General features: G+C 49.0%; 2 pseudogenes; both read right to left on the bottom strand.

Annotated features, from left to right (window-relative positions):
* Positions 1–9,309: 9,309 nt before the first annotated feature.
* LOC132499166 (dixin-like) lies at positions 9,310–11,088 on the bottom strand (annotated as a pseudogene).
* An 878-nt stretch (positions 11,089–11,966) lies between these two features.
* On the bottom strand, positions 11,967–24,684 carry LOC132499523 (N6-adenosine-methyltransferase TMT1A-like; annotated as a pseudogene).
* Positions 24,685–24,757: the final 73 nt, after the last annotated feature.

Below are 24,757 nucleotides of genomic sequence, written 5' to 3'. Positions count from 1 at the left end.
TTGGGAGGGGAGGATAGATTGTGTGGGTGGGGGAGAGGGTGGGATAGACCCAGGATTTAAGGAAGAGGAACTGCTGTGGTTTTCGAGGCGTTCCCTGCAGGGTGACCGGCACATCCCAGGCTGCGGTCCAAGGTGGGAACAGCAGACGCACCTCGGGCAGTAGTGCTGGGCAATGGTTGAGAAGGGAGAGGGGCAAATCCCAGGTGGCGCCCTGTAGGAGGGTTGGCCATGAAGCAGGGCTGAGCAGGTAGAAGGGGTACGACTGGCTAGGGCTCCCTGGTGGGGAGAGGGAGGCATGCAGAGGGAGGCTGGCTGAGGAGAGAGTGCAATGGGGAGCAGACAGAGCACCCCGAGGGACAGAGCTGTCCGCCCAAACTGAGGGCTTCACCTTTGAATCAAGAGGCAAATGGAGCCTCTGATTGCCCAGCAGGGCTCTGGCTGCAGTCCTTGGACGCAGATGACTCTTCACTCTGAGGCCTGGGGTTTCCACAAGGTATCCCCGTGCTGAGTCCAAAAGTGGCAGTTTATCCAACTAGAACTGCGTGGAGGGGTCTCTTGACCCTACAGGTGGATATCGTGGTGGGTGGAGGGGAGTTCTTGTGGGGGGCATCCTCGGGAGGAAGAGTTGAGGATCAAGGCTCAGGAGAGCCTTGGGACTAGGGTTGACACCTCTGGGGACAGCCTGAACCAGGACAGAGGCATCTATTTAGGGATTCATAGTCACTTTTTTTTTTTTTTTTTTGCGGTATGCGGGCCTCTCACTGCTGTGGCCTCTCCCGCTGCGGAGCACAGGCTCCAGACGCGCAGGCTCAGCGGCCATGGCTCACGGGTCCAGCCGCTCCGTGGCATGTGGGATCTTCCCGGACCAGGGCACAAACCCGTGTCCCCTGCATCGGCAGGCGGACTCTCAACCACTGCACCACCAGGGAAGCCCCATAGTCGCTTTTAAAAGGCATTTAGATGCGTGCCTGCAGCACCCTCGAGAACGACAATATTTGACCATCCGTCTCCTGCCCAACAAGCTCCCCATGATTCGAAACAGTAGCATCCTGTTCAGGGCCAGCGATTTGGAGCAAGAGAAGCCGAAAGAGATGCAAATGGAGAGACTGACCCTTGGAGAGGAAGAGGGAGTCTCTCCTCCCCTTTTCTGCTGTCCTTTGAGGGTGGGGGGGAAATCGGGGGGCCTGGGAAGAGGAGCCAAGATGGGGCGTCACTAGCCAAAGGTGGCACATGGAGGCTGGAGGGAACTCGCGTCTCAGCCCCGTGGAGACGGCTCTGTTGTTGTCCCTTGCAGCCTTCCCGCCTTCTTGTCCTTGGGCTCTGTGCCCAATCCTTGCTGTCAGCACCTGCTCCCTGAGCCAGCGCCTGGCAAACGCAGCTATGAGATCATGGGGTGGGGTAAGTTGGCAGGCGCCCCCATCTCCGTTGGAGCCATGGCAGTTGCCTGGTGGAGCCCTGGGCCCGGTGCCTGCGTAATCTCCCTCCTGGCCTCATCCCCTTCCAGGAAGGTGGCTCCTCTAGCCAACCAGTGTAGCCTCATCCTGTTTGGTCTCCTGACTCCAACAAAGGTGGTACACTGACTCATACCATGGCACGAGGGCTTGAGGCTAGACTTCAAGAAGGACTTCCTACTCAGGAGATGAAGATAGTGGGATAATTAAGGACACATATGAATAAGTGGAGCAGTCCTCACTGAGTCCTGATACTCTCAAGCTCTTTGATACATCTTGAGGGTCCAATGGGGCTGGCCACTGGAGGACCAGGTGGGCTCCCAAGGGCTCACTCATCCCCTAGTTTAGTGTTCAGTGGTGAATAAGACAGGGTTCTTGAGGGCAAGAGCTGGAGGTCAAAGAGGCAGGAAAGATAAGAGGTGAGCTCACGTTCCAGAGTGTAGAAATCAGCCACGCAGAGGTGGGTGGGCCAGTTTGTTTGGCGCCTCTTGAGTCAGAGAGGAAGCAGGCGCATCAGAACTGCAGCAACAGGGATCAAGGTGAGACAGCAAGACCTTCTGACTTTCAGGGCTGTGTGTCACTGGCACGTGAAGGGCGTGTTCTCTGGGGAGAGAGAGCACTTTGAAGGGCTCAGTCTGGAGGTGAGGGGGAGGGATGATCTGATTTGGGGGTCTTTGTGCAGGAGTTTCTGTGTGTGTGCATGTGTGTGTGCATGCGTGTGCACACATATGTGTGTCCACAGTCTCTAGTGGTACATTTTCTGCCCCAACTGAGTCCTCCAGTGCATCTGTGTTTTTGTACCACAGGGACCCAAGGGAGAACAACCCCTCTGCTGATGGTCTGGAATGTACTCTATATTTGGGTGCAATGCTGTCTTGACTGGGGACCATTCTTGGTCCCCAAATGTCCTCCAGTTGGGCAGACCACTTATTCTAGTCCTGACACCCTCACCTTACCCTCAGGATGTTTTCTCTTCCTCTTCTTCAGGGACCCCCATTCCCTTCCCCTTTCCTGAGGAGGAGCTGGGGCCTGGGCTTTTAGCTTGTGCTGGACATGTCCTGGACCTTCCCCGCTGAGCCCACAATTCCACCTTGACTCACTCACCCCTGTGTTCCAGCTTCCATAGGACTGGACCCACTGCAGTGAGTCCACATGTACAGCACGGATGTGTGGAAAAGGAGGATGCACGGGCCATCCTCGGTGTGTAACTGGGGCCAGCACTCAGTGTGCCCTGTCAAGTGCCATGTTGACTACTGGCCCCTGTCTGCTCTTGGTTTCCGAGCCTGTGCCCTATGTCAATGGGTCTGGGATCAGATCCTATGTTTTAAGGCCCAGTGGCAACACACACAGTCAGAATCCTAAGATGTCAGGGCCAGGTGGGACCCTAGAGACCATCAAGGCTCATCTATCCTTCATTTACAGACAAGGCATCCCCCAGAGAGGGAAAGGACTTGCTCAAGGTCACACAGTAATTTGGAGGACACTGCGGGCCTCCCCATGACACGGCCCTTTCCACCATGTACACTGCCTCCCTAATTTTGACCAGCCTTTCTCTCTCTGTCTCTTTTTTCTCTTGTCTGTAGTTTTCTTAGACTTTCCCCTCTCAAGTTCGCCCATCCAGACCCTGTCATTCCTGAAGGCCTAGCCTGGCCTTCCTTCACTCTGGAACCAACCTGATTACTCTCCCTTACCTTCTTCTGCACTACTGGCAGCATGTCCTGCTAATTCCCATTCCCTAATTGTCTGGAACACAAATGAATGCTTTATTACTTGATGCTCTAATGACCTGGGTTCCAACCAGGCTCAATTGCTTCCTGACTGTGTAACCTTGGGCTAGTTACTTAACGTTCTTAATTCTCCGTTTTCTCATCTGTAAAATGGGGGCAGATGTTTGAGCCTGAGTGAACAGCGAAGCTCAGAGGGCTCGACTTGGAAAATGGCAAGATTGCAATCCGAAGCGTAGTGGGTGTGGGCAGGGTGGCGGCAGAAGGCAGGCAGGGGCCAGATCGTGGGGCACCTCAGTAGGGAGAGGTTCTGCTCTTGGCAGTGGGGAGCCCTTGAGGCCTCTTTGGAAGGGAAGTAACAAATCCCCACCTGGAGTTTGGAGTGGCTGTGAAATGGAGTGGAAATGGCCTGGGCTTTGGAATTGTCAGATCTGAATTTACGTTTCAGCTCTTCCACTGGTTAGCTGTACGATGCCACACAGATTGCTAGATCTCTCTGGGTTTCCTCTTCCAGTCCATAAAATAAGAATGATATCTTCTCCATAGACGTAATGGGAGGATTAAATGAGAAAACATCTATAAACTGCTCAGCTTGGAGTCTTGCACTTAGTAAGTGCTTAATGAGGAGTAGCCATGATGACTGTTGTGGCCTTCATCATCCACCAGCTCGTGTCCACCTGCATCCTGGTCTGCCTTTGTCCCTGGGTCTGTCTGGCCCCTGGGTTACAGGATCATTCCTCACTTTCCAGCTTGGAAGATTCCCAAGGGCAGGGCTCACATGCGTGGTCTCCCTGCTCTAGTTGCTCCAGGAATTGAAGGAGCTGGAAAAGCTGCTGAGGAGGGAGATAGATGCACTTGGGGGCCTCTGGGTGGTTCTGCAGAAGCCTCAGAGACCTGCAGGCAGGCGGAGGGGGGTGGTGGTGTCTCAGGCCCTCCTGGCCACCCATTACCCTTATAGAGTCTGAGGGGATTAAGGTGAGCAGGGAGTTGTGTGTCAGCAAGATGTGCATCAACATCGCCGGGATGTTGAGCCAACTCTCCCAGGGATGGTGCTTGGGGCCCCAGGCACTGCAGTGGGTCTTGCTGCTTGTGAACCCCATGGAGAGAGGCAGGTGTAGCGCCCAGAGAGGGAGCATGGGATGGAGGGCTGATGGGAAACTGACTGTCAGCTATCCCACCTGGCACTGAGCATCTCCTTGGCCCGCATTTGTGGAGAGGAGAGCCCGAGACACCATCATTGAAATAGAGTCTAATCATTATTAGCCAATTATAAAACACCTGCTGGAAGCTGAGCGGTGTGCCAGGCACTGAGGATAATCATTTGGCAAAGATCGACTGGGTCCTGCCTGCGCAGAGAGAGATTCAGACGGGCCTCTGCGGGGAAGCCCAGGGGGCTACGGCAGCTCTGAGGGCGACACTCGAGCCACCATCAATGGTGGTGTGGGGCTGCTTGGGGTGAGACAGAAGCTGAGCCCGGTAGGCTGAGCCAGGACCTGAAAACAGGGGGTGGTGGAGAGCAGATGGGGGCCTGGGTGTTGGGGGGAATGGGTGGAGGTGAGGCCAGAAAAGTTCGCAAGGGTCTTGAATGCTAGGCTGAGGAGTGAACACTCTGTCTCAAGGTGAGGGGGGAGCCTTGAAGGGTTTTTAAGCAGGGGAGAGACGTAGTCAGATGCAGGGGCTGCAGTGCTATGGGAATGGGGAAGGATGGAGGGGTCTGACTTCAGCTTTCCGGAGGAGGGAGTGATGGGGGACAGCGTGCTCTGGGGGAGGGGGAGGGAGTGGGATGGGTGTAGAGTGGGGTGTGGGTCTGGAGCGGGGAGTTGAGGTGTGTCCCACATGGGTGGGAGGGGTGGGGTACACGGGTAGGGGTTGAGTCGGGGCTCCGCTGGAGGGGGAAGGCTGAGCCACAGGGCTGAGACTGTGGCTTTCGATCTCAGATGCTGGTCTGCTCCACAGGCCCTCAGACAAGACAGGCCACCTCTCTGAACTTCAATATTTTCATCTGTAAAATAGAGAGCACCGTACCTTTCTCCCTGTCACTTGGGGTATCCAACCAATAAGCAGTCACTGTTCCTCCGTCTGGGCCTGAGTTCTGGGGCACAGAAGTTGGGAGAGGCAGAATCTGTGGCAAATGGCCCAAGGGGGGTTCTGGGCATGATGTGAAGCTCTTGGGGTGCTCTCGGAGGGACTGGAGGGACAGGGGTCCTGGGAGTGTGTCCGGGTGAAGAGCTGGTGGACAAGATGCCGGGTCCAAGGCCGCCTTTGCTTCTCTGTAATCTGAGCTGCTCTCTCAGGACCTTCCAGCTTACCAGGCTCACCACCTACCCTGTGAGAATTGGACGGAGCCCTCCAGGGTTGGGAGGACAGGGAAGATGGGTGACAGCTTAGGCATAAAGGGGCGAGAACCTGGGACTTGCCCCGCTCGGAAAGTCTGCAAATCTTGGCATTTTTATGGCTCGACTTCTTACTCCACAGAGCCCTGAGCAGGAGGCGGTAGGCTTCCCTGCGGGCCGGCAGGACGGATTCCAGCAAGGAGAACTTCCAGCTCTGTCTCAGGGTGCCCAGCTTTCTCCACACTCTAGGGGAGCAGCTGGGTGAGTCGGGTTGAGAGGTGCTCACACCCCAGGGCCCCCTCCTGGGGCGCCTGCCACCTGGGTCTTGTTGGAAGTCATCCTCACAAGGGTGTCAGGCGGGTGGCAGGTTAGGGCTGGCCAAGGCACCGGGGCAGGGTACACCCCCTAGGGGATTGCTGATGGTGGGGCAGGGTGGAGGGTGGTCTAGGAGACAGAAAGCGCCACCCCCTTCCTGGTCCTGGAAGAGGTGCGCTCAGCCTCGTCGCTGTCTCGGCCGCCCTCTTTCCCTTCTCATCTCTCACGCGTCTCCCTAACTCCTCCCTCTAGTTCTCCCCCCCGCCCCCCGCCCACTCCCCCCCGCCCCCCCCCCCCCGCCGCCGGCACCATCCTTTCCATCTCCTTCCATTTCTCTCTTCTTCTGCCCCCAGTCCTTCCCTGTCTCCTGTTTCCCTCCAGGACCTCCTGGTCTTCCTTTTCGCATCTGCTCCTTATTCCCTGCGGTTCTCTTCCACTCACTTGTCCCCATTCAGATTCTTCCCCTCTCGGAATCCCTGCCCACCTCGGTGGGAGGTCACCCCACACACTGCGGGGAGTTCAGGGCTGTCTCCTCTCCAGAATGTCCCTCTCCTCCTGAAGAGTCCTCTGGGATGACTGTGCCTGAGGCGGGCTCTGTCCCTGCAGCTGAGCTGGGGCTGCAGACTGGGCAGCGGCCCCTGGAGGTGAGGCTGGGGATTGCGGCTTCGTACTGGCTTTGGCTCCCTGCTGGCTCACATTCTCACCCCAGGCATTCTGAAAGCCACACTTGTTTGTGAAGGGTGTGCCTGAGTGTGTGAAGGTGTGTGGAGACTTGGGCGAGTGTGTCTGGTGTGGGTGTGTGATTGGAGTGTGTCTAGGTCTGTGTAGAGTGCGTGCACGGGTGTGCGTGTGTGTGAATGGAATGCGGGCTCCCGCAGACTGTTGCCCGTATGTAAACCCCTTGTATACAGGTGCGTGTGCACACTCCAGAGCACGTGTGACAGTGGAAAGGCACATGTTTCTGTGGGTACCTGGAGGAGCTTGAGGGCTCTGACAGGTAGGAGCTCATCTGTGCCTGAGGACACCAGTGAGCATGGGAGTAGTATGAGGACACGTGTGCGTGTGTGTGTGTGGCTGTGTGTGTGGCTGTGAGCCCATGCACGGCGCTGCTTACAGTGTGCACCTGTGTGTCCAAGGTGGGCTGGCTGCCTGTGAGGTAGGTTTGTGGGTACACGTTATCACTGCAGTGTGGAGGATAGGAGATCCCCAGAAGGGTGACTCTTTGGATCTGTAGCGCCGTAGACACATGTAAGCATCAAGGAGGGCGAGGGGGAAGCTGTCTTTGTGTACCTGTGGAGCAACTCCTCCTACGCCAGTGGTGGGGCTGGGCTGAAAGGGGAAGTAGTGATTTATAAGCTTTTAAAGAAATGCCTCTGGGCTTCCCTGGTGGCACAGTGGTTGAGAGTCCGCCTGCCGATGCAGGGGGCACGGGTTCGTGCCCCGGTCCGGGAAGATCCCACATGCCACGGAGCGGCTGGGCCCGTGAGCCATGGCCGCTGAGCCTGTGCATCCGGAGCCTGTGCTCCGCAACGGGAGAGGCCACAACAGTGAGAGGCCCGCGTACCGCAAAAAAAAAAAAAAAAAAAAAAATGCCTCCACCCCAGTTGGGCCCCAGTCATAGTGAGTCCCATGCATCACTCAGGCCTGACATCACCCAGGCACCTGAAACCACAGGAATGAGAAGAGACTGCCTCCCCGACCTGCCCACCTGCCGCAGGCTGAGGCCTGGGAGAGCAAGCACATTTCCTGCTCTGAAGCACCTACTGGGTGCAGGGGCCCACTGCCCAGCTGATGCCCCAGTCCCAACCACAGATCCCTCCCTGGGCACCAAGGCAGCATGCTGACAGGGAGTGGGATACCTGTGGGACACCTTGGTGGACCTGGGAGGAACCCCTTTTCCAGCCAAGCCAGGCTCCTCCAGGAGAGCTGGGCGGGCCTCCTACAGGCTGCCCTCAGGGACTGAGTGGCCATGAAGCAGCGGGCAGGAAGCCCTCAATAAATACTGGCTGGAGGAATGAATGAACAAACGGTGGTTCCCAGGGGGTGGTGCTGGCTGGCTCCAGGGAGCCTCCCAAGGGTAAGTGCGTGGCTGGTAAGTGCGTGATCTTTTCTGAATCTCACTTTCCTCCTTTCTAGGAATGGCCCCACAGAGTCATTACACCAATGAAATGTGGCAGTGTGCCTGATGACTGGTCCCTGGTCCCTTTTAGGTACTCAGGAAGCGATAGGCGTCTCCTCCCTGATAGCTGACAGCTGCTCTGAGCCCCTTCCACAGCTACCCCTGGACCACAGCTACCCCATGAGTCAGGTATCGTGGAGCGGCAGTAATCCTCAGGTTCCCATTCTGGAAGCATGAGTCAAGCCCAAGTCCTGGAGGAGGGAGGTCACACTGGGGTCAGTTGGTGGACCCAGGCAGGAGCAGGCACGTGTCTGGCTGCTACCTTATCATAATGCGATGCCCGTTGTCAGTAACTGGATCTCAGGAGCTGGGAGGGCAGGCCCCTGGGGCTGAATTGAGTACCTCCAGGTCTGTGGGCTGAAGGTGTTGTTGATATGGGCTTTGTGATATGTAGGTGCTTTTCAGATAGAACAGGCTGAAAAGGACCCAGCCAAGCCCTAGAAGGCTTTGCTTTCATAGCTGCTGCTGCTGGGGGTGCGGCCTCTGGTCCTGGGGCTGGGCCCGGCCTGGGGGTGGCCTTGTCTCTATCAGAGCTCCTGAATCCAGCTTGTGACGTCCAGAGCCCTGTCTTGGTTCCCTGAGAGCCTCTCTTCTTCATCTAGATATCAGTGATCTCCAATGAAGACCCAGATGAACTTTCTCTAGGCTTTGGTGAACATCTGAGATGTGGAAATTCCTACTTTGAACTCTCTCTCCTATACCCGTGACTCTGGGCAGGGGGTCTGCCCTTCCCTGTCTCTGTAAAATGTGACCGTTCAGCACAATGGACAGTGCCCATGTGTTGGGTGAGCTTAGGTAGAGATGAGCATCTCTTGCAACATTCAATATTTTTTTTCTTACTTAATTATGGTTTTAGCATAGTATATAGCACAATATGGGCAGCCCTTTTTCAATCCATTCAACAATTCAGCACTATCCATGTCCAGTCCAAAAAATTCCTGAAGAGTGGGCTTTCATCTTTGGTACCACCTTACGAGTTATTCTTGGTTTGCAATAGCTGCAAAGAAGCAAAAAAGCTGGTACCTTCACCTTGTCTGTGAGTACAAATGCTGGTACTCTGATTGCTGCAACCCCTGAGGCCAATTAAAATAATACTGTAACACACAGGAGTGATACATCCAGTTCCCAGGTTCCAGATAATAACAGCCATGCCCATATAAGAGTGGGATCATCCATCCCCATTGGTTAAGGCCTTCGGTTTGTTGTCCTCAGAGTAGAATAAAACACTGTGTTCCCACGGACAAGGAACTCCACAAGAACCCATGGTCTACTTTTGGACAGGGACTTGAAGTACCACACGTGCCAGGCACAGAAACAGGACTGGCCTATGGCTGTCACACTTGGAGAAGCTTCTGTTTTGGCAGCACAAACTAAAAACTTCTTAGTGTATTCTGGTTTTAGTCCTCTCTCCTGAGTGAAGCAGCCAGGGACTGCCAAGTTCCACAAGCCCTCAAGCTAATACTCAGCATTAATTCTCTCCATGGTCTTCTTCCACCCAGGCTACAATTTTCCCTTCCCATCCAGGGATGGCATCGTCATCGTGGAAAACCTCCTGCTTGACGGTGTCAAACTCGGGATCCAGTGCTTTGAAGTGATACCGATGATTTCCCTCCTGGTCAACAGCTGCTTTAAAATCCTTCAGTATCACCTCCCCCAACCTCTTTGGTATATTGGCCATGAAGCGCGTAAGTGGTCGGTCAGGGAAATAGAGCACCTTCGCGCAGGCGCTGCTGACAGTTGGAGAGCTCTGTGAGTGAGGCAACTTTGAATTAGGGGGCCAGGACTCCCGGTATTCACTCCCTGCTTGAGTTCTGGGTGACTTGCCCCGAACCCTTCTGTCCTGTTTCCTCTGGGTCTCCATGGCGTGCAGGCGCTCCATGAGGCTGGAGATGCCCTGCTCCAAGCTGTCGATGGTGTGGTGCTGAGGGTCGTGGCCGCTGAAGCTGTTGCGCAGGCTGTTGTGCAGGCTGCGGAGGGCATCCCGAATAAGCTGCAGGTCACTGCTCCCTCTGTGAGTGACTGAAGCAGCTCCTTTTCCTGCCACTGGAAGGAGAAAACCATTGCTTTGAGGGTTGTGACTGCTGCAGTGGGTCACCTCCTCTGCCTCTCTTTTCATACAGTGAGCCAAAAGGACGTCTTTGTGTTCCAGCTCCTGCTCCAGATCCACCTGCCGGTAACTGGCCTCAGAGAGTTTCCAAAGTGCTTCCTATAGCTTGGCCTGGTACTGCTTCAGGAGGCGGTCCTCCTGCCCCAGTTCTTATTTATATTCTCCCAAGAGCCGATTCCTCTCGTCTAGCTTCCTCTGCAGATCCACGTTCTGGCTGTGCAGCTCATCTTTGTCCATATTTACCCTCAGTAGTTCTTGTCTGAGCTGAAGGACAGACGTGTCCTGCTGAGTCAGCCTCTGCTGCAAGGCATCCTTTATCCCCTGTAAGTTTCTGGCTTCTTGTTTATACTTCAGCAGCTCCTTCTTTAGGTCCTGACTCGCCTCCATACTCTGATCCAGACGACTTTGGATTATAATCAATTTTTCCTCGGGATTGACTCCTGGTTCACAGAGGGCCAAGGGCCTCTCCTGTTCATCTTCGGGTAAGGATCCATTGAGCAGTAAGGCCTGTAATCCTCATATCATTTTTCTTGGCTTCCTCCTTCTTTTTCCAAATGTTCTTGTTGTTCCAACAGCTGTTCTTCCCGTGAAGTCTCCAGATAGGGCCGGGGGCTGCCTGGTCTCCAGTCCCGGGATAATGGAGAGTCTGTCTCCTCTGTTTTGTTCTCTATTCCTTCAGAGGGAATAATCACGAAATCTGCCTTCTCCTCCGACTGGGTTATAATGGAGTCCCTCTTTGCACTGTGGATAGGACTGGGGGAAGTCAGGCATTTGACTTGCGTCCCTCCCATGGTCCCCCTCGTGGCTCTGGCTTCAGCAAGTCGGCTTCCCGGGGTGAAGTGGGAGGCTGAAAGTCACAGTGCTCCCCAATTCGGGCATGTCTCCCCACGCTGGGGCCCGAAGAACGACTCCACGGGCAGGCCAACTACCAGAGCCGCTCTCCCCGGTCCCGAGAGGGAGGAGGGAGGACAGAGAAGCAGGCGTCTCGGCCCCAGGGACGGGGATGCTCCCAGCTCTGAGGCGCGCTGTCCCGGCAGCTCAGACAGTGCAGCAGCCCGGCCTCGGTGGAAGCCGCCTCCCCTCGCAGGCTGCGGGTCCCCGGCAGCGGCATCGTGGTCCCCGCGGCCGCGCGGCTCCAGGCGTGCCCCCGGGCGCAGGCATTTCAACCCATCTCCGACCCACCGGAGAAAACCAACATTCAATATTTTATCTACACTATGCTCATCCCCCGTACCTGGCTTCTTATCGCTAGGAGCCATTGCTTCTTTGAAGCTGGGAACTTACTGGTTTCTAAGGGCATCTAACTATGGCTTCCCCATCTCTCAGTAATTAAACACACTCCAGACATTCATATACAACACGTGATTTGGGATGAGATGCCTCAGAGAGCCTTTGCAGGTGGAAAAATGGAGGGAAGTTGTGGGGTGATGGGACTTATCTCTGCCACCTAGACATGCAATAAAAAGTCCATTAAATATCACACACACACACACACACACACACACACAGAGAGAGAGAGAGAGAAACAAAGCATTCACTGAGCACTGGCTGTGGCCCAGTCCTTATTAGGGACTGGGAAAGAGTGGATAAAACAGTGCCACTCGAGGCTGACTTTGCACAGCTCTCGCCTATAGCAGCTCATATTCACACAGAGGAGATATGCATCGACAAACATTTATTTCTTTTCCATTCTTGAAATTTGCAGATCTATCTCAGGGAAAACACTAAACCTATTAAAATATGCAAAAAATGAAGCAGCAACTTTGCTGGGTGGCAAAAAAACCAAACCTCACAATCCCTCAGTGACTGGCGGCTGGGACACCTGCTTCAAAGGCAGCCCTTTCCTGGTTCCCCTGTCTACTGCACCAGCAGGGTCCTGCCCACTGCTGCTGGGGACACAACGCTGGGGAATGGCATAGAGGTCCAAGGACAACAAAGTTTGGTGACGTTTTATGGATTAAATATACATTTATTGGGACTTCCCTGGTGGTGCAGTGGTTAAGAATCCGCCTGCCAATGCAGGGGACACAGGTTCAAGTCCTGATGTGGGGCGATCCCACATGCGGCAGAGCAACGAAGCCCATGCGCCACAACTACTGAGCCTGCGCTCTAGAGCCCGCGAGCCACAACTACTGAGCCCGCGTGCTGCAACTGATGAAGTCCACGCGCCTAGAGCCTGGGCTCCACAACAAGAGAAGCCACTGCAATGAGAAGCCCGCGCACCACAATGAAGAGTAGCCCCTGCTCACCGCAACTAGAGAAAGCCCGTGCGCAGCAACGAAGACCCAATGCAGCCAAAAATAAATAATAAATAAAAATTAAAAAAAAAAGCACTTTGTGGAAAGGCACTTTGGGACCATGTAAATATCCTGATCCTCACCAAAATTCCTTCACGAGCATTGCTGATGTTTCTTGGTTTAATTATTACTATGATGGTTGACAAATCCAGGATTACTTCTACATTTATTAGTTGGCATCTTCTGTAGGGGATAAAAAAACCCTTTCTCTACTCCACATTTATTTATTTATATTAGTATAGACTCAGGGATCCTTATTTTATTTATTATTTATCTCGAGGCTCAGATTATCTCAGCTTTGGCCAGTGGGAACCCCTTCAAGCTGGCTTCTGTGTCCTTTTGACATAGTCCCTCCATTCTTTAAGCACTTCCCAAGTTTCTGGAACAAGATAGTCCTGACTCATCTTGTGATTTATCTGTCCCAGCTCTAGAATTTGTCATTTCTCAGAGGCAAATTAGTTTCTTTTAGTGGAGGATGGTATCTATAAACCAAGATCTGGGCAGTAGGTATGCTCACAGCTTTTGAAATGTTGTCAGTGATTTTGTGACTCTTAAGCCAGGAACAGAATGTTACCTTCAAGCTTTAACCTTCTGGACTAGTGACTGCAAAACCTGTTCAGGTGGTGGACAACATAGACATAATGAGACTTTTAATGGAAATGTATGGTGTATTTAGCGAGTAAACAATAGTTTACTGAATCAAAGACATCAGTGAAGGGAGGTAGGGAATATATATATATATACACACAAACACAACTTAAATCTATGTATTTTAATTTATCTGTCTAATTTGAAGGCCATGAGTCTACACTTATACCTTCAATATCAATCCCAACATCACATGGTTCATTCCAGGTTTCTCCCATCCATCATCTCTTCTTGTAGCCACTGCCCCCGGCACAGATGCCCTCTGCTGTGTAGAGACAAGCACCCGTCACTCCCTAGCCCTACAGCTCTCTGGCATGGATGCCTGCTTTCCTTGGCCCCATCTTATAGCATTGGGACTGAATTATACAGGCAGGCAGACAACATTTTAGACTTTTTACTGACCAATGAATCGTCACTTTTCCTGATCTTTGGGAGGTTTTCTCAAAACTTGTCCTTCAACATGATTCTTGTTTTGCCATTTTAAATGTTCCAAACTGCATGATTAATATTTGGAAAACAGAAAAAGAGGAAAATCATCCATAATTTTACCACTCAGATACAACCACTATTTGGTATTTTAGTGTATTTCCTTTCAGTTTCTCCCCTCTGTGCGCCTGTTTTCTTTTAAATATAATTACAGCTGTAACGTTGCTACACCTTTCCATCTGCATGTTTACCTAAGGCAAATAAAAACACTCACTGCTTATGAAATACCTAGTATGTACCAGGCTCTGTGTAGGTTGTTTTCTCTTTCTCATTTAATCCTTAATGTATCTTGCAGAGTAGGTGTTTTCCTGATATCAGAGATAAACTGAGGCTCAGGGAGACTGTTAAATGTTACACTTCTAGTAAGTGGTTGAGCTAGGACTGGAAACCAGGTAGCTCTGACTCCAAATCTGTTTTGCTACCAGGCTTCCTGAAGATAAGTATTTTTTCCATAGTACAACACTAGTTCCATAACTCTGATTTTAAGTGAGGGCATATTATACTAATGAGAGACTGTTTCATACTCAACTACTCCCCTACTGTAGGATATGTGGGCTGCTTACTCTCTCCCCCCCCAGCCCCCCTGCTCTTCCCCCTCCTCCTCCCCTCCCCCTCCCCTCTTTCTTCTTCCTCCTCCTCCTCTTCTCCTCTTTCTTCTCCTTCTCCTTCTTCCTCTCTCTCTCTACACACACACACACACACACACACTGCCTTAATGAACATCTTCATGGACATGGTTTTTCACTAATTGTTTTCTAAAGGGTTGACCTAATTTGAATGCCACGCTGAAATGACATTGGCGTATTATCATTTAAAAAAGAGAGCCTATACTTTAATAGGCAAATTACTTGATTTAACTAGCATATATTTGAATACAAGTTTGTTTTTATTCAAGGAGCATTTAAGGCTACCTGCTGTTTACCAGGAGTCATGGCAGGAATGGAAACTGCAAAGATACTTTTATTGCACAACTTGGTGAGAAAGCCAACAAGGCATCTCCATTTATTCAACCCATGACTAAGCCAATTGTTTTAGGGGCTGTGCTGGTGATGCTATCCCTGAAAGACTGAAGAGTGATATGGGGCAAATGCCCAAACGATGGGCTTGTTTAGTCAGCTCAGGAAAATGTGATGGCAGGTAGATGGGATTCCCAGTTGACGGGTGTAATAGTTGTTACTGTGTCTTGCCTCCAATGTGGAGTTGCAACTTGGCTTTTCCAGCTGGCTCTGTTAGGATCTGCCAGTAGGGGATGCCAGAGGGAGACTGCAGGGTGTTTGCTTTCTGTGGGCTTCCGGTCCGCACGCAATGCCCCAGCAATGTGTCTTCACCCTGGCAGCAGCCCTGCCTTCCTGTAGCAGCAGCTGAATCCAGTTGGCAGTTTTCCCAACACTTGAAGAATCAATCAGTTTCATCCTGCCCCCTACTAGAGGTATCAGTGCCAGCCAAGCAGCACCTCTGCCCCAGAGTTCTGCGTCTCAGGGGCCCCTCCCCTAAGGTTCTGAGTTTTAACACTTCTAACCTCTTCCCTTTGTTCCCTCAGCCCTAGTTACAGTATCTACTTCTGTCAGTGCCAAGTTCCCTGATATCTTAGGGTTCTCTTTCAGTTATGCAGTTAACAGTTCTGTACTTAGTTAACAATTCTTTACGTTGAATTCTTTCTGTTTAAATAACTAGTGTGACCATTTTCTCCCTATTGGAACCTGACTGACAAAGGGCAGATCTTGAGTTCCTGAGATGCAGAGGCCTTTGCAGTGCCTACGTGCTTTCTTTTTAGTTCTGTGTACGCAGAGGTATGAGGAAGGGATAGCTCCCTGGCCAGTGGACCTGTGGGAGATGTAACGTTGGCTGAAAGAAAGTAGCCCCTTCCAGAACATTCTGGCTCTTTCTTACAGGCTTCAAATAAGAAGTGTCTAGCTAGGCTGAGGAATTGCTGACCGGAGAAATTCCAGCTAGAATGTTTGGCTGCTGTATGTTCCATGAAGTTAAGGGCATCTCCTGGAGATGGCAATCTATTTTAAATAGTGTGTCTTCATAAATTAACAAAAATATTTTGTCTGTTTGATGCTTTAAATGGCCAAAGAACAACTTTCATTGGAACTCTATTAAACCAACATCAGTGAGCACACAGTGAGGGTCAGATGCTGGGTTAGACAGTGGGGAAATTTGACAGAGCGTCACGTGTCCTTACTCCGGCAGGTCCCACTGTCTACTTGGGGGAGTCACCTGTGGAAAGAAATAAATATGGCAGATTGAACACACATATTTACTCTCCGAAACTCACAAAAACTGCAGTGAAGTTTGTTTGGATACAAATACAGTTGGTTGTTTTGAAAATGAGAATTCATTTCAACATGATTGATATATCATGGAATGATTTGAGCCTAATGTGAATTTCACATTTGCTTTTGCACAACTTTGTGTGTGTAAGGCACATGGGTGAATGTGGATAACTGAGCCACGTAGAAATACACAAAACACACACAACTCAAACAACTACCACCTGCCTCAGTTCACAACCCACATCCATCCACATTAGCTGTTACAACTTTCCATCAAATTTCAGGTAACCCTCCTGCTGCTAATAACATACAACTCACAATAACTCACAAGCTGCAACCCTTCCGGTGCCCATGTCCACAAGCAAATGTCAAGCCTTTTTCCAGGTAAAATGTTTTATTTATTGTAGTTGTTATGTATTTCTTAGCCATTTAATATGTGTAAAACTGTGCTACTGTTTTTATTAGGCTCCTATCTTCTTTTAACAGGTCACTGATGACATAAAATTTGAGTATTGTGCCCCTAACCCCTTTTCCCCTCCATAAGCTCTGTGGTTTTGTTGCATGATTTTGCACAGTATGGTGATAAAAAAAACCTTTTGTTTAAATTGACATATAGTTGATGTACACATAGTACCGTGATTTTCAGGAATGTATATATCATGTTATAGCAGAACTGTTGTGTGTAAGACAAAGAAAACAGCAAGGGTTAAGGCAGAACACTTCTGGAAGCTAGAAAGTAGAACAAGTTGTAACTAACTGTGAGCTAATAGAAAAATAAATATATTGATCTCTGCCCCCCAACCTCCCATTCCTGGCACAGAGCTCCTAAAACCCTCATAATTCCCTAAGTGATAAGAGCCTTAGGAGCACCTTTTGTTCTAATATTTGGCCTTTGACCCTGTCTCTGACACAGGGCTGCTAAAACCCTTGTAAATTCCTAAGTGTAATAGCACTAGGAGCATCTTTTGTTCTTCTCAGGAGGCTCTGGGTGAGCTCCTGGATGGCAAGCCATGAATAGAAGCTTGGAATTTTTATCTTCACCCCCGCATCTTCCAGAGAGGGGAGAGGGGTTGGAAATGGAGTTAATAATTGATCACACCTATGTGAAGAATCCTCCATAAAATCCCAAGAGAAGGGGGTTTGGAGAGCTTCTAAATTGCTAAAAACATCCATGGATGGGGCTGGGGGAGTGATGCAACCCGACTCCATGGGGACAGAAGCTCCTGCTCTTGGGACCCTCCCACACCTTGCCCCATGTATTTCTCATCTGGCTGTCCACTGTATCCTTTATCATATCCTTTAATAAACTGGTTAACATAAATGTTCCTGAGTTCTGTGAGTCACTCTAGCAAATTAATGGAACCTGAGGAAGGGGTCGTGGGAACCTCAGATTTATAGCAAATCAATCAGAAGCACACCTGACAACCTGGACTTGTGATTGGTGGCTGAAGGGAGGGGGCAATTTTGTGGGACTGAGCCCTTAATCTGTGGGACCTGACCCTATCTCTAGGTGGATAAGTGCCAGAATGGAGTAAATTGTAGGATATCTGGATGGTGTTGCAGAATTGCTTGGTGTGGGGAAAACTTCCAATACATTTGGCCACCACAAGTGTCAGAAGTGAAGTGTTCTGTGTGAGTAGTAAATGAGACACATGGGAGGAGAACTCTAGGGTTTTAAATACAATATCTTAGACCCAAGAAAGTTGACTCTTAAGCCAGCTGGGAGAAAGAAGGGATCTACAGAGAGAGAGCTTCAGAAATCTGCATGGATTCTCCTTGGGTCCATGGTTGAGTAACCAGTCTTGTATGTGTAGAGTGATACTCCATGAGGTTAGGCAAAGAATGACTGGGGAGTTGTAAGCTGAACAATTTTCAGAGCTCATTCAAGTTAGAACCAGTCAGAGAGGAGAGTCCTTAATAAACACCCGGGGCACTCAGCAGAGACCCCAGAAGGATCATGCACTAGTGGAGAGCCCAAGGTAGTCCAGAGTAAAGACTACTCTAAACTTACCCTAACAGAACTTAACACTGGGGGACTTAAGCTACCTAATTCCAAGACTTAATATAAAGCTACAGTAATTAAGACAGTATGATATTGGCAAAAGGATAGACACATAGACCAATGGAATGGAATAGAATCTAAAAATAAACCCACACGTATATGGTCAATTGATATTTGACAAAGACAAAAAGGCAATTCCATGGAGAAAGAATAGGTTTTTCAACAAAGGGTCCTGGAAGAACTGTGTATCCATTAAAAAAAAAAAGAATTTGATGCATTACACAAGAACGAACTATAAATGGATCATAGACATTAACATAAAAGGTAAAACTATATAACTTCCAAAAGAAAACATAAGAGAAAATCTTTACAATCTTGGGGTAGAGAGAGAGTTCTTTGCTAAGACACAAAAAGCATGAAGCATAAAAGAAAACATTTGATAAACCAGACTTCATCAAAATAAAACCTTTTGCTTTTCAAAAGACATCATTAAGAAAATGAAAAGTCAAGTCAGCCTGGTAGAAAATATTCATAATTTATATATTTGACAATGGACTTGAATGTAGAATACAGAAAGAACACTTACAACTTGGTAAGAAGACAAATAGCCCAGTTGAAAAATGGGTAAAATATTTGATCATACACATCACAGAATAAGATGCATGAATGGCTGGTAAGCACATGAAAATATGCTTAATGTTATTAATTATTAGGGAAATCAAATTAAAACCACAATGAGATCCACCAAACCCCCATTAGAATTATTAATAATATCAAGTATTAGTGAGTGTGTGGAGCAACTAGAATGTTCATGTGTTGCTGGTAGAAAAGTAAACTTGCATAACCACTTTGCAAAATCACATTGCAGTTTCTTATAAAGGTAAACATATATTTACTTATGACCCAGCAACTCCAGTTCTAGGTATTTATTTACCCAAGAGAAATGAAAATGTATGTCCATAAAAAATGCATGTACAAGAGATTTCATATCAGGTATTCAATATAGCCCCAAATTGGAAAGAACTCAAATGTCCATAAAAGGTATGGATTGTGCTATATTCATGTGATGGAGTGCTACTCAGCGATAAAAAGAAATGAAGGCTTACCCATGCAACAGCATGGATGAATCTCAAAAAATTTATGTTGAGCAAAAAAGCTAGACACTAAAGAGTACTTACTGTATAATTCTATTTATATGAAATTCTAGAAGAGACATCTGTTCTATAGTGACAGAAAAGAGATGAGTGTTTGCTTGGGGCCTAGGGTGGTGGGCATTGATTATAAAGACGCACAAGGAAATCCTTTGCGGGTAATGGGTATGTTCTATATCTTTATTTTGGTGGTGGCTACATGAGTGTATACCTTTATCAAAACAGATCCAACTGTACACTTAAAATGGATGCATTTTATTGTATGCAAATTGTACTTCAATAAAATTGATTTAAAAAATCTAGAAGATTGGTTGAAATCTATTTATGAGCCATTGGACCTTGGAATCCCCTCCCCTCCTCAGAACAGCCAGACACTGTTTCTCCCCACCTCCACAGAGGACTTCAGTTTTATTCTCTGGAGTTGGTTAAACAGAGGGTCTTTATAACAAGGCACAGTGGGGCATAGACACCTTACTGAAAAGATGGTGAATGAAGTAAAGTTTACAAGCACGTGCTGAGACCCCCAGCCCTCTTCTCTCATTTGGTTTCCAGAATGCTAGAAGTCAGACTTACAGAGTCCAAGAAGGGGTTTGGAAGATTTTTCTGACCAGCTTCAAAGGAAAGACCCCAAACGCTGTTACTGGAATCTCTCCATGTGAATAGCTTAGCTAGCTCGCTCTCCAGAGAGCCTAGCATTGACATGGTTCATGCATGCTCATGGAGCTGTTAGTGCTGCCTCTGGAAATGTGAGCCATCAGTCATGGACCGATAGTCATCTGAGAAGAGCCTCCAACATAAAAACTGAAGCTCAGAAAACAAGCAGGTGGGCTTCCCTGGTGGCGCAGTGGTTGAGAGTCCGCCTGCTGATGCAGGGGACACGGGTTCGTGCCCCGGTCGGGGAAGATCCCACATGCTACGGAGCGGCTAGGCCCGTGAGCCATGGCCACTGAGCCTACGCGTCCGGAGCCTGTGCTCCACAATGGGAGAGGTCACAACAGTGAGAGGCCCACATACCACACACACACACACAAAAAAACAAGCAGGAAAAAAAATCTGGAGGAAGCAGAGACTAAGTAGGGAGATGAAAATATTAAAAATAAAACCCTCCTTTTTATTAATGTTATCAAAGAAAAAGAGAAGATAGATTATTCTTGAAACAAGAACAGGATTCAATTAAAAATGCATAGTTAGAAAAAAAAATCAGCCCTTGGAAATATGAAAACTATGATAGCAGAAATGAAAACTTGAGTAAATTATTTTGAAAAGAATATGAAGGAAGTCTAGAAAATAGAGAAAAAGGGTAAAGATATGGGAAATAGGACATCAAAGATAAGAAAGTTAGGGAACCAGTTCAAAGAGGTCCAGCATTTAAGTAAGAAGAGTCCCGGGCTTCCCTGGTGGCGCAGTGGTTGAGAGTCCGCCTGCCGATGCAGGGGACACAGGTTTGTGCCCCGGTCCGGGAAGATCCCACATGCCGCGGAGCGGCTGGGCCCGTGAGCCATGGCCTCTGAGCCTGCACGTCTGGAGCCTGTGCTCCGCAATGGGAGAGGCCACAATAGTGAGAGGCCCGCGTACCGCAAAAAAAAAAAAAAAGAAGAGTCCCAGAAAGAGAGAACAAGGGAAATATAAGGGGAGGAAAAAAAAAAAGAAAGAGTCCCAGAAAAACTTCCAGAACTGAAGGACATAAGTTTGCAGGTTGAAATGGACCACTAAATCTCCAACAGATAACAAATCATTTTACTGGGAACAGGGAAGACTCTACCAACTTACAGAGAGGAGAAAAAAGTTTCATATACAGAATCTTGAATCAGAATGACTTCAAACTTGTCAGCAGTAATATTAGCAGCTAGAAGACAATGAAAACCTTAAAATTTTTGAGGGAAAACTTTTTCCAACTCAGAATTCTACAGTTGTACAAACTATGAATTAGTTTTGAGTATAAAGAATATTCAGACATGCATTTTATCAACACATTTACCTCACCTTTCTCAGAAAGCTACTGGAGGATATGCTCTATAAAAACTAAGGGGTAAACTAAGAAAGAGGAAGAGATAGAATGCAGGAAACAGGGATTCAAGTGCAAGAGAGAAAATAAGGGGTCCATCCATCTTTTGATCTATCTATATCTGGGGCATACTGGGAAAATGGTGGCTGAAGTGGGAAAGGGAGACTTTCTTTTTCCCATTGTCCTGCTGGGATACTCAACTAATAGGATAAAAAGCTAACCAGCTAATAAGTGGTTGGGGAAGGTTTGGTTTCTAGCTGGACCCCAGAGGAGATACATCAGAAACTTTGAGTTCTTTGAGTTCTTAGAACCCTAGACCCTGGTGAAATTCCAGAACTTAAAAAAAAAAGAGTGAAAATCCTAAAAACCCCAGTCATAAAACAATTAACAACAAAAACAAGTTATCTGAAAAGGAAAGTGAATTATACTGGCATTGAAGCTATCATCTGCAACTTGGAAAGCCCCAGGGCCATGGAAAAGACTCACAGCTTCCAGGGGGAAGGAATCTTGGCCAAAATATTGTTAAAATATTAGGGTAGAAGGCAGACATTTTCAGATCTGCAAGATCCATGAACCATTTCTCAGGAACCTATTCAAGAAGGTAGTTAAGGGCTTCCCTGGTGGCGCAGTGGTTGAGAGTCTGCCTGCCAATGCAGGGGACACGGGTTTGTGCCCTGGTCTGAGAGGGTCCTGCATGCTGCGGAGCAGCTGGGCCTGTGAGCCATGGCCACTGGGCCTGCGCGTCCGGAGCCTGTGCTCCGCAACAGGAGAGGCCACAGCAGTGAGAGGCCCGCGTACCGCAAAAAAAAAAAAAAAGAAGGTAGTTAAGACAAATGAAAATTAAATTTGAATGAAAACAGAGACATCTCAAGATAAAAGAAGACCAAAAGCATATCAAGCAGTGGAGAGCAATAAATCTAGTAAAATCTATAGCAAGTAAATGGATGATGACAAACTGACTTTTAACTATGTTATAAATTAGAAAAGATCTTTGAAATAGAAGACAAGGGGAAAAATCCTTAGCAGAAAGTTGAAATTAAAGTGACAGATTATTTCAACCAAGCCCAGGATATGGGATGGAGAGACTGATGGTGTTGAGAAAAAAGAGGGGATGAGGATGAGGAAATAAAAAACAAAATAGGTGGAGGGTGTCACATGACTATATACTTTTGGTATGTTGATGGGGAAGTACTAGTTCAAATATAACTTGAAACCTGAAAGTAATTATTAGTAAACCTGAGATAGATAGAAAAACTGCCAAACACCGGGGAGGAGAAACATGAATTTAAAAAAGAAAAAACCAGAAGGACACCCACTAACATAGTGACTTCAGGGACAGGTAAGGGGAGTGGGATTTAGGAAGTGAAGGGAGAACTTTCATTTTTCCCTCTATGTTCTTCTTGAATTTTTGAATTCTCTTAAACAAGTAGGACACATTGATTAATTGCCTTTATAATTAAAGACAATGACATAAGGAACTCTGAAAAGTTAACAGCGGTCAAAGATGCAAGGTGATACCATCTGCAATGTCGTTGGAGAACTGCTCTGCCCTGACTCTCCCTTTCTTTCCCAGCATAGTTGTTCATTTTCTACCAATGATTAATGACTGCTGCTTGAGGAAAGGGCTAGGGAATGGTATGTAGATAACTCCTGAGGCCCCAAGGTGAAAAATGAAGAACACATGCTATAAATGAAGATGGCTATCTGTGTACTCAATGCATTCTCATTTGTTGCAGAAGGGAGACGCTCTGGCAGCCCTCTGGGAGATTCAGTGTTCTCATCGTTAGAAAATTGGAGTCTGTGATGGGACTTAGGTGACCCCAGGTTGGAAGTCACTAGAGGGATGGCTTGGTGAGATCTCTGGCCTAGGTCTTCTTAACCTAGAAGTTAGGGCGCCTGGATTTTTGTTGTGTCTCTGCCATTTTTATGAGCCATCTGTCTTTGTGTGGGTCATTTAACCTCTCTGAGGCTCATTTCTCACCCCGGAAAGACAGTGCTGCTACAGAGTCAGCATTCTTTAAATATTTGTTGAATAGATCAATGATCAAAGGAATGAATGAAGTGGCTTGTCTAAGGCCCGTGGGAGCTGTACCTGAAGCCCACAGGCGTCTATGCAGCCCGACGCTCTAGCGGCTTAACACGCAGTGAAGGTGGTCTCTCCCTCCTCACGCCCCGCACTCACCGGCCTCCGCACTCTGCACACGTCCTGGAGGATCTGCTCCTAGTTCTTCACGGAGCACAGCACCAGTGTGCAGACCACCACATCCATGGAGTCGTCGGCCACCTGGTGCAGGTCCTCCCCAGCAGCCACCAGGAAGTGCTCGAACTGCAGGTGTCGGTTCTCAGCAATGCTCTTGATCAAGAACTTCTCAAAGTTGGGGTTGGGATCAATACAGGTCACCCGGCATCCAGGCGGGTAGAACTTGAAGTTGGGCCCTGTGCCGCAGCCCAGCTCCAGCAGGGAGAGCTTCCCGGAGGGGCCCACGAACTCCTGTAGATTGCTGGAGATCTCCCGCTTCTTGCTCGCCATCTGTTCGTTGTACATCACAGTGAACCTCGCCAAGCAGTAGGGGAAGCCTTTTTTGCATATCCGATTCCACAAGCCCAGAAAGTCCAGAAGGTACATGGGAAATGCCAGGATGCAGACGGAAAGAAAGAGAGGGTGGGTGAGGACTGCCAGGGGCAGCGTGCAGGAAAGAGAGCCATGGGGACAGGGGATGGAGGAATGGGAGCGGGGTGGGGGGTGGCGCCACCCCCTCGGGGAATGGAACACCCTGTAAACCCCCCAGTAGCACCGAGTCGTCAAATGAAGGACACATCAAGGGGAGTGGTGTCTCAAGTCCCAACCTCCTTGGACTCCTACCAGAAAAGACACGGTAGGAATCGCCGCTGGCAGGTGCTCCAAGGCCAGCAAAAACTCCCGCTTACTGAGTCCTTAAGTACATTTTCTACATTATCTTCTTCAATACTTAAAAGGACTCATGAGACAGACACTCTTAATCCCCCATTTTACAGAAGGAGAAACTGAGTCTCACAGAAGGTAGCTGCAAGGTCGTGTAGCTGGGAAGCGCAGCCGAGTCAGAGTCTCCACCTTTCACCTGGAGCTGCCTGGTTTCCTTGGAGACTGCTGATCTCCTTTAGGGAGAGTCATTGTCACGCGGACTGAGATCAGAGAAAGTGCGTGCATAGGATGATTGGGTAGAGCATTTGGTGAGAAGAGCCCCACAGAATGTTTTGGAAGCAGAAATAGCCATTCTCTTAGAGTCTGTAGAAACGTCTCTGAACTAGCCTCCTCTGCCCACACCTTGGAATATCTAGATCTTTGTCCACCCTTAGCTGATTCCTGCCATAGACGAAGGCGTTTGTCCTCTACCCAGGGCTGGATACTGCGCAGCCCACTCCTAAATCCATCTTCCACCTCCACCCGCCTCGCTCCCTTAATTAGCTCCGCCCCCCTCTCATACTTAACATCTCTCTTTGCGGCCCTTCTCCTTCTCCTCTGCCAATCTGCCTGCTCAAGTCTCTTATCCTACAATAATCCTTTCCTTGAGTTTTCTTTCCTTTCAAGCTAATTTCCCGTCTCGCTTCCTTTTACTGCCAGGCTCCATTAGAAATTGTGTTCAGCACTCACAGTTTCCGTGTCCTCCCCTCATTCAGACCTCAGCCCACTGACATTTGGCTTCTACCCCTACAACGCCAATGAACATGCTTGCAGACAAACGGAAGGCAGTCAGAGGGAGGGGAGGGACAGGGGAGAAAGAGAGGGTGACTGTATTAGGG

The sequence above is a fragment of the Mesoplodon densirostris genome, chromosome 11 (genome assembly GCF_025265405.1).
Source record: "Mesoplodon densirostris isolate mMesDen1 chromosome 11, mMesDen1 primary haplotype, whole genome shotgun sequence".
Classification (NCBI taxonomy): Eukaryota; Metazoa; Chordata; class Mammalia; order Artiodactyla; family Ziphiidae; genus Mesoplodon; species Mesoplodon densirostris.
This window is presented reverse-complemented; position numbering and strand designations above follow the sequence as displayed.